The following is an 18,474-nucleotide window of genomic DNA, read 5'->3' as shown; positions in this document are numbered from 1 at the left end:
AATAAAATTTGCATGGAGTGTTTCCTCTCAGAGAGCAGACTGGCCTGCTGAGGACGAAGAATCCTAAGTCCATTCGGCCAACTCCTCCCTGCCCTAGAATACAGTCCTGGGGTATGTGTGCACATAGACTTTGTGTGCATCTGAGAAGGAATATGTGTGCATGCATGCTTGTGCATGCATACAGGTGAACTTGGGGCGGTGGAGGGAGGTAGTGGCCATAGCAACTGTGGTCCAGGGAAGAAGAAACCAGAGTTTGGTTTTCTTCAGGAAGAAGAGGTGACCAGTATAAAACAACTTCTTTTTATTTTTTTTAAGTGAGAGACAATAGAGGCTTTAAAAACATGTTGGGGAGGAAAACACATGTGCAAAAATTAAATGGAAACAGTCTCTGTCTCTGAGCATAGTCTTGCACATGTGTAAGGAGCAGGGCCAGATACTCAGGGGCTGTAAACTGGCATTTGGTCATAGAACCAGTTCCAGGTGGAGTGTGACCCCAAGGTCCATCTGTGGCTCAGAGCTGGGCCTCCAGAGATGGAAGAGCGTGTCTCCAGGGAATAGCCCAGGCAGTGTGCTGCTGGTCACCGAGATCAGAGAGCAGCTTATGCTGGCTTTGAATCATGATTGGGGTGGAAGCAGGGCACAGGGGTCACCAATTCTCTTCCTGCCTCCATTCCAGAGAGGTGATCACAACCTCTGCGTCCCAGGACTACTGCCCAGATAGTTGTGGCCTCTTGAATTGAGTGGAGGGCTGAGCCCAGATCACACAGAAATTGGATGTCTTAGCACCTCACACTGTATGTATAGGGAACAGATGCCCTGTGCCGTGTCCTGCCCAGCAATAGTCTGGCTGACTTTCCGACTTCCGTCTTCACTCTTGGGGTCCTAGTCTCTGCTAGGCAGCCTCAGTTCCAAGTCATGGACCCTCTTTCTCATCTGATTGAGGGGCCCTCTGGACTTTCTTATTGCAGCCTTCTTTGTGCTGCTGCACACTGGATGCTCATGTAGCTATGTGTCCCATAGTTCTGCTAATCTCACTGTTTGGTGTCCCTCTGTGGGTTCCTTGCCCACTTTCCCACTGTTCCACGATGCAAACGTGGCCACAGCATGATCTGCCAGGATCTTATCGGCTCAGGTGAACCTGTTCAGCCCTTGGGAGCTCAGGTGCCAGCCACTGGAGGCAGGGGGCTGACTGTACGGAGCATCTTCTTGCTCCGTCCTCAGATGCTTTGCGTCACGAAGGATGTTATTTTGGTTAAGGACATCTGCAGAACACATCTGTTAATTTTCTGTATTTGTTTATCCACAGTAAAAATCTGAATTAGTAACTGTTTCACGCTGCAGATCACAAATAAACAGGGAAAAGGCAACACAACAGAAAACCTAAGCAGAAACTCAACGAGGCTCCCGGCAGCCTCTAGGAAAGGACCGAAGTAGGGAGGGGCTTCCTGGACAAGCCTGCTTCCCTCCACTGGCTGGGTTAGATAGCCAGGGGGACACGGGGTCCTTCTCAATACCTGGCTCTTTATCATGGCTGCCAAATACTGTCAAGTACAGTCAACAGCCCAGAGATGGGGGTGGAGTGGGTGGAGGGGAGGCAGCCTCAGCACACGGGGACCAGAGCTGGCAGAAAGGTGATCTCTAGCAGGCAGTTTCCTTCCCGCATCAACTAGCTCCTTCTTAGCCCATCCAGGTCAGCCAGGGCAGTGGCTTCTTTGTGAGTCTTTGGATTTCCTGGATGAAAGATTTTACTCCAACTGTGTCCCAGCTCAGTTTCTGAAAGAGAAAGGGTCAGGGTGTGTGTGGGGTATCCTCCTGCACAGCTACTATACTGCAGTCTAGAGGGTTCTCTTGCTATCTCAGCATACCAGTTTAGAAATGAGAAAACTGAGGCTGAAGGAACAAATGTGTGTGTGAGTGTGTGTGTGAGAGAAACCAGCTACAGAGTGGCACATCGAGAAAACCCATATATACATATGTATCAGATACATATACATATGCACACAGAGAGAGACAGACAGGCACACACACACACACACACACACACACACACACGCGCGCGCGCGCGTGCGCGCACGCTCGCACACACACAAATGCACACATGGCCGGAAAGAGATAAAGGAGCTAAGCATTGCTGTTTGTCACAGAGATAAGTGTTGCTGGGTTGTCTCATGCGCTTGCCAAACGTCCTGTAGGGCACAGCAGCCTACATAGGTCACAGTTCTGAAATGAGACCAAAAGCCTCTCCAACTAGTGGAAGGGCACACCCACATTGAAGGAAGGGGACTCTGGCTTTCAGGGGGTGGGGACTGTCACCATCAACAAGTGACAAGCCCTCTCCTCACAAACCTATGTGGTGTCAGTTGAGCAATAAAAGAATCTCTCTCAATAAAGAATTACACATCTTCTGAGTTTAATTATAAACAGCCCTGTCATTGGGAGAGTAATGGTGAATGAGTCTCCCCCTCCCCCTTTCCTTTTCTTTCTTTTTTTAACTTCAGATGACTGCAGCTGAAGGAAGACATTCCCATTATTCTCTAGGACATGAAGACAAGCATTCGTGGTATTGAGGGCTGGAGGGGGACAGGGGTGTCATGTCTCAGCAGCTAGACAAGGGAGGAAGGGAGGAAGGTGACAGGGATGTTCCAAGGCACTGAGGTCCTCTGGGTCCTTGGGCAGTGAGAGAGACCCTCAGGCATGGAAGCCCCACCTGCCCGTTCCCCAGTAAGACAACAGTGACTTCAGGGAAGACTACAGTATGCCACACATACACAGAACGTTCTGGGAATGAGATCGCTTAATTCTTGTGGTGGCCCCGGGAATAGCTACCACTGCTCGCAGTACCCACCAGCCCCTAGTGAGTGCGTCCCTTCCCCTGGGCTGGGTTGTGCAAAGATATTACACGGTCCTCCTTCTATGTGATGTAGTCATAGTCTGACCTCAGGGAGATGCATTGTGTTCTGCCATATCAAGGCAAAGATCCTCAGCGCCGAAGGAGATCTTTCACAAGACCTGGAGACCACCGAATCCTCCACAGAAGGAGCTGTGCAAGACAGCCTCCCAGAGCAAGGTTATAGAGTGAAGGGGCCAGGTATGACCCACTGTGGAACAGATGTGTGGTCTTGTGCAGCCAAGCTCTGTGGCCTGAGAGAGTAGCAGGGACCTCAGAAATGTGCCTCTAATCTAAGCAATAGGCAAAGCACATAGCTACTGAAATACGCTTGGTGTTTGTGTTATTACGTGTCAAATGAAAGTAAAGCTTACATGCAGATGTTGTATAGCAGCACAATTAAAAGTAGCCCAAGTGGAAACTTTGCAAAAGTTCATACTGATAACGAATTGACAGAATAAGGCATACTTATGCATAGGCCTAAGGGGGGGGGGGGTAAAGAAACCAAACTTCCGGACACATTAATAGAGCCCGTGAGAAGATTAGCAAGTTGGAAGAAGCCGGTGTTAAAGATGGTAGGGTTTCAGCTGGACGAGATGTTCAAAACAGACACATCCACAAATAACGGAGAACGGGCTGGGGGGATGGGAGCAACTGTATAAGCTTCTCATATACTATAAAATACTATCAAATTAAGACTGGTGGTGGCTTGGTCTCGGGGGCTACAGGCTCTGTCATTCAGTTTTCTGAGGAGCCCAGGCCTGGCAAGGATTCCATCAGGGCTCGGAACTTCAGTTCTCAGACAACACACTATTTGTGCGCGTGTGTAATGGCAGCCTTTGAATTGCCAGATTGTAATATTGTATCTGGCCCCTGCAGAGATCGCATTATCCACTCCATAAACAAATAGCATGGACTCATTAAGTTATTAATATCGTACAGAGCCACAATCACCCTGTTTACATCTTCGAGCAGATTTATGAATAACACAACCATTAATCACCCCGGAACGGGCGGGCTCAGAGGAAGGAGGCCACTGTGAGCTTTCCCACCCTGAGCAGGAACCCTGAGTTCTGGCCAGCCTCCTGCCTGAGCTTCCTGCCCCAGTTCCCAGGCACTCAATAGACTACAAGTGTCCTCTCCCACCTGGCTGATGGTGAGTCCAGCTACTTCTGCCCTGCTCTAGATGTTACACTTGCACCAGCCTCTGATGAGATTTTTGAGGGAAAGGGCTGTGGGTCCCAGATGGGTGTGTGCATGGCTTGCTTATCAGTCTGTGAAGGTTGGTAATCGTGCCAGCAGTTAATCCAAAGTAAAGATGTAAATGACCTAAACATCCCAGTATCCCTGTGTGCTTCCCATCTCTGTGTGGTTTTGATCAAAGCCAGTTCCTGCTCCATGCTCTTCCAGCTGTGAGTGCCCTACCCCACCCTGCCCTACCCTGAACTGTGCTGGGTTAGGGAGTATAACATAGAATGGATTCTAGCAGCATAGTGTGCCCCTAGCTAGTCTAAATGTTCTTTGTGGCCAGTAGAAGACATAAAAACAAATCAGTCTCAGGAAATAATTTAACTCATGAAAGAAGAGGGGTTTTTTTTTTAAGTTTTATTTTTTAAATCTTTAGCTCCTACAAACTTTCCTTTCAGCATTACAATAGAGACAGGATCTCCTGTTCTGTTTTTGAGAGTGTTGGACTTTCTCAGTCTCTTCTTATCTATCTTATCTATCTTATCTTTTTGCTGTAATCTACCTATCTTTCATATCTACCTACCTATCTATGTATCTATGTATCTATGTATTCATGTATCTATGTATCTATCTATGTATATATCATCTATCTAGTCTATTACCTATTTATCTATCCATCAGTCATCTATCTATCTATCTATCTATCTATCTATCTATCTATCTATCTATCTATCACCAGGATCATGTATCTGTAGATCTATCTATCTATCTATCTATCTATCTATCTATCTATCTATCTATCTATCTATCTATCACCAGGATCATGTATCTGTAGATCTATCTATCTATCTATCTATCTATCTATCTATCTATCTATCTATCTATCTATCTATCTCTTAATAGATGTATGTATCTTTTTACCCATCCACCACCACCATCATCTTGTTATTGCTATCATCTATCTATCACCTTTCTTCTATTATTACATATTTACCTTCTTTAGTAGTACTGGGATTGAAGCTAAGACCTTGCACATGCCAAGCAGGCCACATCTTGTCAGAGAGATCTCTGTGTCTAATGGGTTAGTTCATTTCTTTGGTGCAAGATTGTGGCCAAGTCACAGAAGCCTGCATACAAATCCCCTGTCAAAGAATGTTAGATGATTGTATTATTCTTGCAGCCCTGTAAGATTATATCCACACTGGCAGAAGATGGGAGATAGCAGGATCGATAAAGGAAGAGGAATCAGCAGAGTGGTGTAGGACCAGGAAATGACCCGTGTCTGGGCCAGGACATCACCAGCCCCAAGCTTTATTTACAGATCTGTTGATGTCAGAATTACTCTGATGCACACCTTGCAGTAAACATTCACTTATTAGGACCCCTGTTCCAACAGGCAGTGGTGATTATAGCCTCTCCCCAGTTTACCTCGCGGGAGTCTCAGGAGGGCAGACAACTACAGGACACCAGCCCAGTCTGAGTGGGATGTGGAAGTTGGTAGGGATGGGAAGAACTAGCTTGTCTTTCTTGGCTGGGCTCCTTATAACCCACAGCTTCCCCAGGCAAACATTTGTTGGCCAGGTAGCACTAGCGTGTCCAAATCAAAGCAGCCTATCTCTGATCCCTGACATACTCCACAAAGCCCCTACTCAGGTCCTGTTCCCGGGAGCTTCATCCTGTGAGCACAGAAGTCTTCTGTCTCCAATTCCCTCTTCCCTCTCCTTCTGGCCTTCCTTCCTCCCTGACCCTTCTCTATCTGCAGGTCAATTTTCCTATGGAAAAACCAGATGCCAGATGGCTCTTTTTCATTGGAACACAATTTCACTCCAGGGCCACACCTCCTTTCTTTAGCCTCCCAATGCAAATCACCCCCTGAGCTAAGATTTCTACCTCTGGTTTACTCTTGCACTTGATGACTCTACTCAGTGGGATCTTTGGAAAATTCTGGATGTCTCACTAAAATCTTTGATGCCACTGTGCTGAATGTCAACTGTTCCCGGGGAACAATATAGACTACGGGCTGGGCATGACTGTGTAGACGTGTGGTAGGGTCATGAGTATGGTCTTGTCTCACTGCCTATATTTGAGCACTCCCAAGAGAAGGATCTGCAGAGACCAGAAGATGAAACAAAAAGGTAGGATGCTTGGTACCCACCCCACTACCGCCATAGAGACTGGAGCGTGAGGCTCCCCAGGGATGTTCCAGAGCCCTTTGCCCCTCACAGGGCATCTGAGAGGGCGCTCATGGATCACAGGGATGACGCAGAGAGCCAATTTAATTACAAAAACCTGATCCGAAGCCTTAATTAAATTTTTAAAAATGTAGTCTGTTCTTTCTGGGAGCAACAGGGGTCGTTTTTCCACCCCACTTCCTGCATGAATTAGCTCATCTGCTGAGCGAGCTCCCGGGGAGCCATTGGAAATGCAGATCACCATCTCCAATGTCCCCCCTGGCTCTAACAAGTCCTCATTATCTGGAAATCTCTGCACCCCTGACTGAAGCCTTAACACATACACCTTTGATAGGCGCTCAAGAATCAGGGACAGTAGCCCAGGAAAACTATGCTATTTGTCAATTTAATCTCCTAAAACCAACAGCCTGAATCTCTGTCAACAACCATTACGCAGGATCATATTGTGTTTCCTTTCTATAAATCCGACTCATTACCGTGCGTGGCAGATCTCGGCCTGTTCCTCTTGTTTGCCTTTCGTGGGCTCAGCCCCTTCTCTTCCTGGGAATGTGCTGGCAGGGAGCAGCGACTCATGGGATCGTGCCTCCTTGTAGCTTCTTAGAAATTCTCCTCTCAAAGCAGAGACCTCAGCTAGTAAGAGACCCTGGGTGGGAGGTGGGTGCCCCCAGCATGTCCCCCAGCTATCCTCTCACCCACCCTCCCTCTCAGTGCCACATCTGGAGGCTAGTTTCTCAGTCCATGGGCACAGACACTTCCAGTGCCCCTGGATGATGGCTGTGGCCAGAGATTGAGGGTTGGATGGGCCATAGGTCATTAGACTTAGGGGTTGGTCCTAGAGGCATTCAGACACAGTTACTTCTGTATCTATTCTGTTCCTGATGGACAGGGCTGGCTTTGTCAGGCTTGGCCCTGGCCAGTATGGGAGTACGGCACCCCAGGTGTACTTGACTCTTTATAAAATTTGGTTGTATCCACTTGAAGATATACTAGCTAGGCCTCATGGTCTCCAGCACCAAGACATGCCAGTGACCCTCCCATTGTCGCAGTACTCAGACAGGCCAGAAGTTTGCCAGGTCAGGAACGAGTGTCTATGTGGGCCTTGGAGTTTAGTCTGTCTTTCCTTGTTTTCCCAGGATGACTATGGGGGCTTGGAGCAGCCTGCAATCCTGGGGCAGCCAATGGCTTGGACCATGGTGTTAGAGTTGACATTTGAGGCAAATGGTAGACAGAAACACCTGCTGGGGACATGAGGTGTAGCTGGTCACATCCATCATGGACAATGGATGCAAGTAGTATTGGGGGAATCCGAGGACTACTTCTATGGCCACCAGAAACATCTGGGTCCTGAAGATGCAAGCAGAGAGTGGAGTTAAGTGAGGCAGCAGGGTACAGAGGGAGAGCTGAGACTTTCTTTTGACAGTCAGGTGCAGCATCACGGTCTCCAGATACGTGTACACTTAAAAAACACTACACTGAGGGATTCACACACATTATACACAGGCATACAGATGCAAATGTATGCATGTGACATACAAACACACATACACTGACACATACAGACACACAGAGATAATCACAGTCACATAGCATGTGCAGGCGTATACATATTCATATATGTCACACACAGATATTATACACACACACAGGTATGCACACCTTGCATGGACACATATATGAGCACTGCACTCACAGAGATGACACAGACACAAGTGCGTGAACACACGTACAACCTCATTAGTTCCGGCCTTTCAGGTGACAGTGGGAATCTTACTGTTTGGGGGAAACTGACAATGAAAGGGGACACTGGAAAAAGAGTGGGAGCGGTCGGAGCACATAAAGGAAGCTGTGCACCACATGGAGCCTAACTCCTCATCCTGTGCAGAGGACAAAGAAAACCCAAAAGAGGTCAAAGGTTTCAGCAGGGTTTGGGGAGGGCACCAACAATTTTCTAGGCTGCCTAAGGCCAAATCTTTCTCTGTGCTCCTGACAACCTTGTGTGATCCCAAACTCAGCTGTCCAAACAAGGTCAGCAGGTGTCTCCCAGGGATTGAGGAGTCTACTGCATTTATGACACACCCAGTACCATCCAACAGGGAATTGGGTTAATGGGTGCCTGGCTGGCCTTAGTACCCCAATAAATCCACATCTTTCCTGCCCACAGTAGAGAGCTGTCTGCAGGTCTCCTGGCCTGGGACCATGGACCTAGCAGATTTAGAGCTAGCCTGGGGCCAGCACTGTTTATGCTACAGTTTAGAGTTGTGGCTTTCAGAACTGTAAGATTTCAAACCTCATTGTGGTAGGGAGTATATAGGACATAGTCACTGTGCCCAGGAGGCTTGGTGGTGACTAAGCCACATACTGTCCCAGAGTCAGACTCTCCGCTCTAAGACAGATTCTGTTCCGCTGTTTATTGTCTCCCCATGCCCATGAGCTTGGTGCATTGTCAGCTCTGTGGTCATGGGCATCTGTGCCTGTTAGCTACATCACTTCTCCAACATCCTTCCCTCCTCCCCTGCATCCCCCTTCACACCCCGCCCACACCATCTGTGGATTACAGTGAGGGTTTCTGTGATGTGATGAGAATTCAGAGAATGGCCACCCAGTGTTAAGACCTACTAGGGCTTCAGTTTCACCCCATACTTTCCATTCTATGCATCCAGAAAAAGAGGCTAAACTGAAAAGCGGACTTCTTGACTTTTCATTCAAACTCTGCATTTCTGTTGTTGGAGAGAGAAGTCCTGCAAGCTCACTGAGCTCTCTGACCTAGGGCCTAAGATGGCAAGTTGTACTGTCACAGATGTGGTGGCACCTTGCATCAGTCATGGAGACTCACAAGGGCTGGGCTGGTACCTGATGCTGGACTGCACTGCATGCTGTGGGGACTGTGGGTGGAAGGCGGGTCCATCTCAGCTGGGTATGAGACCTTAGGGCCCTGTCAGCCTATGGGCAGTATTAATGCTACAAACCACACCTCCTTCTTGATGTGGTGGATGCTGGGGTGTATTGATTAGCTTTCTGTCAACTTTACACAAGCTAGAGTCATCTGGGAAGAGAAAAGATCACTTGAGAAACTGCCCCCATCAGATTGGCCTGGAGCCTTATCACTTGAGAAACTGCCCCCATCAGATTGGCCTGGAGGCAAACCTGTAGGGCATTTCATTACTCAATGACTAACAGGTAAGGCCCCAGCCTGCTGCTGGCCATATAGTCCCTGAGCAGGTGGTCCAGGTTATGGAGAAATAGAGAGCCATGTTACAAAGCCTAACTTCTCATCCTGTGAGTGCTAGAAACAAACAAACTGTGCAAGCCACAGGGAACAGGCAGTAAGCGGCACTCCTCCCAGGTTTCTGCCTTAGTCCATGCCTTGGCTTTCTCTGATTGTCAGCCCTATCAACCCTTTGCTCCCCCAGTTGCTTTTGGTCATGGAGTTTTTAATCATAGCAGCAGAAACCCCAACTAGGACATGGGGAGACCAAATGAGCTGATGTCTCAGAGCTACCCTGACAACGGTCAACCTGCAAGACCTGGTCCATGATGGAGATGTGGCAAACTGTGCAAGTCTCCATTCCCTATGGCTCTGTGACTCATTCATCAGGCCCCGAGTGACACTGACAGGTGCCCTGAGGACCATGGATCTGGAGCCTTCTGCACTGTTTTATCCCAGTCTCCATTGCTTCCTCAGTTTCCCTCCAGACAAATTCCATGGTGGTAGTTACTTTGATTTGGAAATGACAGACCCTTTTTCCTTTGTCAGGAGCATGTCCACTTAAGGCCATATCACACCCACCAGCTCCCATAGGCTGCCAGGTTGGGTTTACTTCTCAGCACCTCTAAATACACTGGGGCTGCCCTATCCTGCCTAAAACTCTCTATTTCTCCATCTCCTTTTTAAACCACCCTTCCTTCCTTCCTTCCTTCCTTCCTTCCTTCCTTCCTTCCTTCCTTCCTTCCTTCCTTTTTTTTTGTTTTTTTTTTTTTGTTTTTCAAGACAGGGTTTCTCTCTGTAGCCCTGGCTGTCTTGGAACTCACTCTGTAGACCAGGCTGTCCTCGAATTCAGAAATCCGCCTGTCTCTGCCTCCCAAGTGCTGGGATTAAAGGCATGCACCACCCCTGCCTGACTGAACCACCATTTCTTTCTCAGAGCACCCAGGAGATCCCTCCATGTCTGAGTCCCTGTGATCTGGAGGACTCCAAAGCCAGGCTTCAAGACTTGTGTCTCACAACCCACTCCATGCCTCTTTCTTCCCTAGGATCCTGGGTCCAGGTGATGATCCGTTCTTCTATTGTACCTGTCTGTGGCCTCTGGAGCAGCCTCCCTTAAAGAACCAGAAACAGATGTAGACACCAGCGATTGCATTTCACCACAACACTGACCCCAGATCTGCAGTCTAATTTGCATGAACCCTGTGCTCTCGAGAAGGAGGTCAGCCTTTTCTGCCCATGTAAGCTGTTTCAAGAGCCATTGTTGTGCTCACAGATTTATAGAAATCCATTTCATGTCAGCAGAGCTTGGACAGGTGGCCCAGAGTCCTATGAGAGAGCAGACTGAGCAAGCCCTGAGGAATAAGGCAGCAAGCAGAATCCCCCCGTAGCTTCTGCTTCAGTTCTGTTTCTGGGTTTCTGCTTTAAGCTTCTGCCCTGACTTCCTTTCATGCCGGACTATAACCTGTAAGCTAAAATAAACCCTTACCTCTCCAAGTTGCTTTTGGTTACGATCTGATCTTCCTTACAGCAACAGGAAGCAAGCTAGGACACTACCAAAATTTTGACATTTTTCAGTCTTCATAACTGCAAGGTCAGGTAAGCTTCTTCTCCCAGTCAGCCTTTGGTCATAGAAGGAAACTCTAGAGTAGACAGGCTGATTTTGGCTCCTGAGCCCAAATGCTCAAATCCAAGTTTACATAGTCCCACTGGTCTGGGTTTTTGCTCAGAGTGGCAGGGGTGCATGTCAGAGGGAAAGTTCACATCTCCAGCCAGAGCCAAAGGAGAGAGAACAGGTCCCCTCCCTCTTCAAGGCACATTCCAAAGACCTAGGAGTCTCCCTTTAGATCCTACCTCCTAGTAGAAGGCTCAAAACTCTGACCCATGGGCTTCATGTGGCCCTGGGTAGCTGAGTATAATTATGAACCTAGTATAACTATAACCAATCTCAAGCAAGAGCTTTGTATTGACATCATTGGGTTGCAATGCCAAAAGATTGGACATGGGTTAGGGCAATACATCATGACAAGCATGAAGATCATTTAGATCCATTCACTTGGAATCTCAGCACTGAAGAAGCAGAGAATTGAGGATACCTGGGGTTTGCTGACCATCTAGCTTTAGCCCATTCAGGGAATTCTCGGCCAACAATCAGAGACACTAGCTCAAAAAAAAAAAAACACCAAAACAAAACAAAACAAAACAAACAAACAAACAAACAAACAAAAAACCAAGGTGGACAGTGACTAAAGAATGCCTTTGTACACATATGTACACGGGTACACAAAGGCTGGACACACCAGTGGGAATCTATTGCTTCATGGAAGTATTTTCCTCAGGAGTGTCTACAGGATCAAGCCTTCAACACACAGCCTTTGGAAAGCCTCCACGGTCAAACAATTGTACTTCTCCTTTTTAAAAAGGTAAAAACACAGTTTTTAAAAATGTGTTTCAGTGTTTTACCTACTTGTATTTATGTAGGCAGTGCCCACAGAGGCCAGAAGAGGACATTGGCTCCTATGAAATCGGAGTTACAGATGTGAGCCACCATGTGGATGCTGGAAACTGACCCGGGTCCTCTGTAAATGCATCAGGCACTCTTAACCACTGAGGCATCCATCTCTCCAGCTCCAAACGACGCTTCTTTTCCGAATACGCCACCCATCCATCATTGATTTTCACTGATGTTGCTGTTGCTAACTTTCCATTAGCAATCTTGAGGGGCCACCCAGCTGTGAAGGCAGAAGAGTGCCACGCCCAGTATGGAATCAGAGGGTCAGAGACCCCTCCTACAGTGGCTGCACACCCGGGTCGGGGTTGGGTTAGGGTGTCTCTTGGCTTTTGGCAGCTCTTCCCACCTGGAAATGGGCCTGCTGTGCATATTGCACTCCCACAGAGAGACTCAGGAAAGCTTTGCTGAGTCACAGGGCTTCGGAGGGAAGGTTCAAAAAAATACATGCAGGCAGTCCTGAAGTCTCAGAACTCATCCTGCGTACCTAGACAGAACACACTGTCTGCAAGGTGATGTGTCGGAACACTTGCATCCTGACGCACAGTGTGATGCTTCCCTGTCTCTCTGTCTCCACACACTCAGCCCTCTTCTAGACCCTGCGTCTGCGGCTACACATACACATGTGCGCATGCGCACATCAATCCTGCTACACAGTGACGCTTGGGTGTCCTGTGTCTCCGTCTCCACATACTCAGATCCCTTTCCTCCACTTCATAAATCCAGCAAACAGTAGAATTTCTGAAAGTGTATAAAGTAGAAATAAGACTCCCTCCAGACGGAATTGTGCAGTAAAAATGAAGTTCCTTCTACTCTGGCCTTTTATGAGAGCAGTTGGAGGCCTGGCCGCAATCTATTCCAAATCGCAGCCTTCCTCCTAAATCACTTCCACACTTGAGACCGATGCTGGAGGTATTATTCCAGCACTCTTTCCAACGAGATGCAAAATATGTGATAATCATTATTCTAACGTCACCTGGGGCCTCTTGGTCAAGTAAAGATATTTCAAACGCCGCGTTTCCAAGTCAGAGATGGCTACAAAATATTTAGAGAACTCCACCAAAGAATCGCCAGGCCATGAATCAACAGCTGCACACCAAGAGTCTTTTCATCCCAGACCGGGCTGGAAACTCAGAGGGAGATAAATTTTCATCCTTTTCACTAGCTCTATTAACCACTCCAACTGCAGTGCTAGGCGCTCTGCCTTCCCTGGCCCTAGTCCCAGACTGTTGACCAGGTGTCATTAGCAACCCTGTGGGGCCACCCAGCTGTGAAGGCTGAAGATGGCCACGCCCAGGCTCCTCTTTCTGCGCGCCTTCCCTGGTGTCTTCCGTTCCCTGGAGGCAAATGCACATACACTGGTCTGCGGCTGCGTGGGATCTGTTTCTCTCTCTGCTTCAGAGCGAGTGTGCTTCAAGTGGAACGTCCTCCACAGGCTTGTGCATTTGACTATCTGGTTCTCAGTTAGTGGCACTCTGGGTGAAGTCTTAGTTGTTGCTGGAGGAAGTGTGTCCCTGAGGGGCTTCTCTGTTTACTCTCTCTGCTTCCAGCTTGCTGGTTCAAGATGTGAGCCCTTAGCCTCTTGTTCCTCTTGTTCCAGATGGGTTCGTATCTCTCTGGAACTATAATCCCAAACAAACCCTCTCATCTATAAGTTGCTTTGGGTATGGTGTTTATCACCATGATAAAAAAAAAGTCAAGAATACAGAGTGATGTGGACGGACATGTGCCCCGAATGTCACACATTCTGTGCATCATCACCAAGGCATCTCTAGAGCAGAGGGACAGCAAACTGAGGGTCAGTTGGCATAGCCTGGCTCTCGTCCGTTTTTTTTTAAATAAAGTTTATTGATGTACTACTTTCTAAACTATCTGCACTGGATGGAGCTCTGCAGAGACAGAGTTGAGGAGTTGCCACGGAGACCATTTGACTGTATATCAGGGGTAATGTTTACTCTCTGGACCTCTGAGGAGCAAGTTCTCACTCGTGCTCCCCATACCAGGCCCAAGGATGTATGTGGGAAGAACCTGTCAGCCCACATTTGTCACCTTGCCACGCTGATACATACATTTATCCTTTCTGTTTGGTTTTCCATATTCGGAAAAACAAATACAAAGTTCGAAATACTTCCACAGACCAACAACCTTCATGAGCAAATGAATAATAACATCCCGCGAACTGCCAAGAAAGTAAATAAATTTTGAACTAAAGTTCAACTCTTGGAACATCTGAGAAGTTCTCACTTTTCTTTTGAAGTAAGAGAGACATATGGACTATCCACTTTATTTATTTCACAATAAATATTGCTGGTAGAAATAACACTAAACAAATGTGGTGGTGAAAAAACTTTCACACAAGGAAATGTATGTTATTGTTTTTCATAAAATTTAAATAAGGAAAATATAACTAGAATATGCTGAAATATGTAGAAATCTATGTACTTAAAAAGGAAAACTGGGGCCAGTGATATAACTCATCTGGTGAGGTATACCTGGTAAGACATTTCTTATTTTGCTCTTTCAGAGGACCTAGGTCCAGTTACACATATCAGGCATATCAGGCATATCAGGCATATCAGCCATATCAGACATATCAGGCATATCAGGCATATCTGTCTGTAACTTCAGCTCCCAAAGATTCTGGTGACCTCTGGCCTCCAAGGATATCTGCTCTCATCTGCACCCTCCACACACAAAATTAAAGATAAAATGAACTCTATTTATTTTTCTAAAAAAAGAAAATAGCTATTTTATTTAAATTATTATTATAATTCATAAAATCAGGCATGATCAACTATTAGATTAAATCTCTATACATTTCTGACCAAAATAATTGATTCCTACACAGTTAATTTCAGTAAAATAAAAATACCCATTTGTGTCATTTCAAAATAATGAAACTATGGTGGGTTTAAAAGTTCTATTTTGACAAACAACGTACAAAATACAATTTTATTTTTAACATTTGTATTTATTAAAATTAAATCTGTCCATAAACTCTCTTCATCCGATGAGTTCACCATTCAGTAATGCATCTAAGCACTCAGCCATGAATCTTTAGTATTCTAAAGTATTCTTCCATCCACTAAGCACCCATTCATCCATCCCCCATCCACCAATCTACTCATCCATCCATTCATCCATTTACCCAACTACCCACTTGTCCATCCATCCATCTATCTGTCCATCCTACAGCCTTTTCAGGGAGATGGAGAATTAACATCTGCCACAAACTGGGACAGCACCAACAGACTCAGGTTCATGTATAAATGAGTTTATTACATATTACTTATCAAGCAAAGGGTGATGGTAGACAATCCCATTTTCCCCAAAGTTGTCATCCAACCTGACAAAGATCCTATTTTATGTGGCTCCAAATAGGTAACATAATGATTCAAACTTCAGATGCTGTTCAAATATTTAAGGCAGTTATTTGTTTATTTATTTATTTATGTTGCTGAAGTCAGGCCTGTACAAAAGATGGTTGGCTACAAGACAGTTATGTGGGCTTGGAGTTGGGGAAATAGTCTTGCTCTTTTATCTAATCACACTTAAGCATCCATCCATTCACCCATCATCTGTCTGGTAACCCAACATTCATGTATCTATCCATCCTTGAACACACACTCATCCATCTACCACCCACCATTAGCTACAGACCACCTACTCTTAGACTTACCCATTCATCCATCCATTTACCTATCCATTTATTAGGTACTGTTTACTGATCACCTATTTTTCCACCTGATCATGCATGCATGCATCCATCCATCCATCCATCCATCCATCCGTCCGTCCGTCCATCCATCCGTCCATCCGTCCATCCATCTGTCCATCCCCATTGATCCAATTATCTAATCTCTAATTCATTCCAAAAAATTGAAATCATTTAGATTAAAATATATAATAAAATAACTAGAAAAGCTAGAAAATATATGAGGATTGGAGATCAGACCATGGGGAAACTAGAAAGATTTTAGGTGTCAGGTCCTGTATCAACACCAAATTGAAGTCGCAAATTAAGCTCTGGATTTTTTTTCCCTAAATCTTTAATGAAATTAATTTACTTCTCCACCTCTCTCTCTCTCTCTCTCTCTCTCTCTCTCTCTCTCTCTCTCTCTGTGTGTGTGTGTGTGTGTGTGTATACCATATTGTGCATGTGGAAGCCATTTCTCTTTTTCTACCATGTGGGTCCCGGGGATAAAATTCAGAGCATCAGCTTGGTTGTAAGCACCGTTATCTATTCAGCATCTTACCAATCCAACAAATATGAGCTTCTTAGTGAAAAAGCCAACCCGGCCAGTGACACATCATTCTTATCTCCTAGAAGACATCATGGCACACCCAAGGCCTACACACCTTGGCTTAGCGTTCAGGTGTGAGGTTCTCCTGTGCTACTTGATTTTACACAGGCGCAGAGCAGTGATGACATGTTGGATCTTCCCTGTGGGACTTGTTTGAGACATTTTCAGCAACTATTGAAGACACCATTGCTTGGCTGGCAAAGATATGCAGACAGATCACAACTTGAGAGGGACAATTTCCACCCTGCATGGATAGGCTTTGCAGAGCTCAAAATTGCAAAATTGTACTTATTTGCAAAACGCCGTAATTCAGACTGTCGGGTCACTGAGAGCAATCATTTCAACAGTGAGTCAGAATCTGTGTGATGAGGCTGGGTTTGTTACTGTCTTGTTAAATCTGATTCAGTTGTGTATAACTCATAGCTATTTGTAGAATGTTGGGAAAAGTGTCTGTGAAAAAAAAAACACAGTGGATCTCAAGATGAGACTATCATGTAGTATCTAAGCAAGTCCTAAATTTGATGATCAGGGCCCTAGTACGAAGCAGAAGAGGAGAGACATGGAGAGAAGAACACAGGAAGATACAGTAGAGAACAGAATGTTGTTTCTATGAAAAGCCCCAAGGAAGACAGCAGCCACTAGGTACCAGAGTGAGCCTGGTCCTGACTTGCCTTATTCTTTTAGGTGTCAGTGTCCGCACACACAGTGATCCTGGATTTCTGTCTTCTAGAACTCTGTGGTCTTGGTAACTTATTATGGAATCCCTCAGTAGTTTGAGTAGCCTGCATGGTATGTGTATGTGTGTGTGTGTGTGTGTGTGTGTGTGTGTGTGTGTGTGTTTAGTAATATCACCGTGGATGGAAGAATGTCACCTTTGGAATCAGAATGTTACTTTAAGGAATTCATGAAAGAGGAGACTCTTCATCTGAGGGACTCACATGTAGAAAGCAGTAGGTTGATAAGATGAGAGATATTTTATCTACTGACTGAATACACATTTCTTCTCCTTCTAACTCCAGTAAGATCAGCAGAACTAAGTCAGGAGAGAATAAATATCTTCCAACTCCCTGAACAGAAAGAAATGATTCAGCGTGATGCCACACCCCTTCATCCTTTAAGTATTCTTGGTGTTTTCTGGGTATCAGGTGATGCTAAGTGAGATGGGTACATCGCCCCATCAGTCTTAGGTCTTCCCAGAAGCCATCCTTGTAGACTGAGGTTAATGAAGGCCTGTTGGGGTGGTGGTAGTGAAGGAGAGAGCTAGTTTAGTGTTGTGGGTGTTCCTGTCCATCAAATTAGTCTTGCGACATGAATTGGGGTTAAAGTATGGTGAATCGGAGTGAGGCATTTTAAGAAACTGACAATTTTATACACATGTGGAGTGAATTGGAGCCATTTTGCACCCCCTCCCCGGTGTCATCTCTCATCTCCCCCCTCTCTCACTGAAGTCCTTTCCCTAGGGATTCCCACTGAGTTTTATTATGATTGCTGGGTGAGCACAAATGTAAATTTTTTTTTTTGTTTCCTGTTGGAACATAGACAACTTACCACCCACTGAGGATACTGACAACCCCTCTCTCTGGACTTGATAATTGTGGAGTGATGATTTTGACAATAGCAGCAACATCACCATGTACATTACAACATATCACCTCCATCAGTCTATTTTGGGATGGTCCCAACATTCTTAAGGCTCCCCCTGAAAAACCTAGTCACCAACTTTTAGAATGTTTCTTTTTTTTCCCCTGCCATTTTCCTGGTCCTTAAAACAGAAAGTATAGTTTCCTCTTGGCCAGAGATCTAGCCCTTAGAACCCCGAATGTGCTCCTTCTATCCACTGTTCTCCAGAAAGGTCGATTCGACTGCCTCAGGACTGCTTTTTCTGGAACCTTCTAGGTTTGTTGTGAAAATCGTGCTTGGCTATTCTAAACGTGGTTGGTAAAATTAAAATTCTATTCCTGAAGTCCATTTTCTTGTAAAAACAGCCCTTTGGAGCTGGAGAATGGCTCAGCAGTTAAGACCACTGTCTGTTCTTACAGAGGACCTGCATTTGATTCTTAGCACCACAGAGCCTGCAACCATCTATAATGCCAGTCACCTGATACCCAGAGGATTCAATGCCCTCTTCTCCCTTCATGCACATCTGGCACACATGTGGAGCACAGACATGTATGCAGGCAAAACACCCATAC

Source organism: Mus musculus, chromosome 15, assembly GCF_000001635.26.
Source record: "Mus musculus strain C57BL/6J chromosome 15, GRCm38.p6 C57BL/6J".
NCBI classification, from domain to species: Eukaryota; Metazoa; Chordata; class Mammalia; order Rodentia; family Muridae; genus Mus; species Mus musculus.
Note: the sequence above shows the minus strand (reverse complement) of the source record.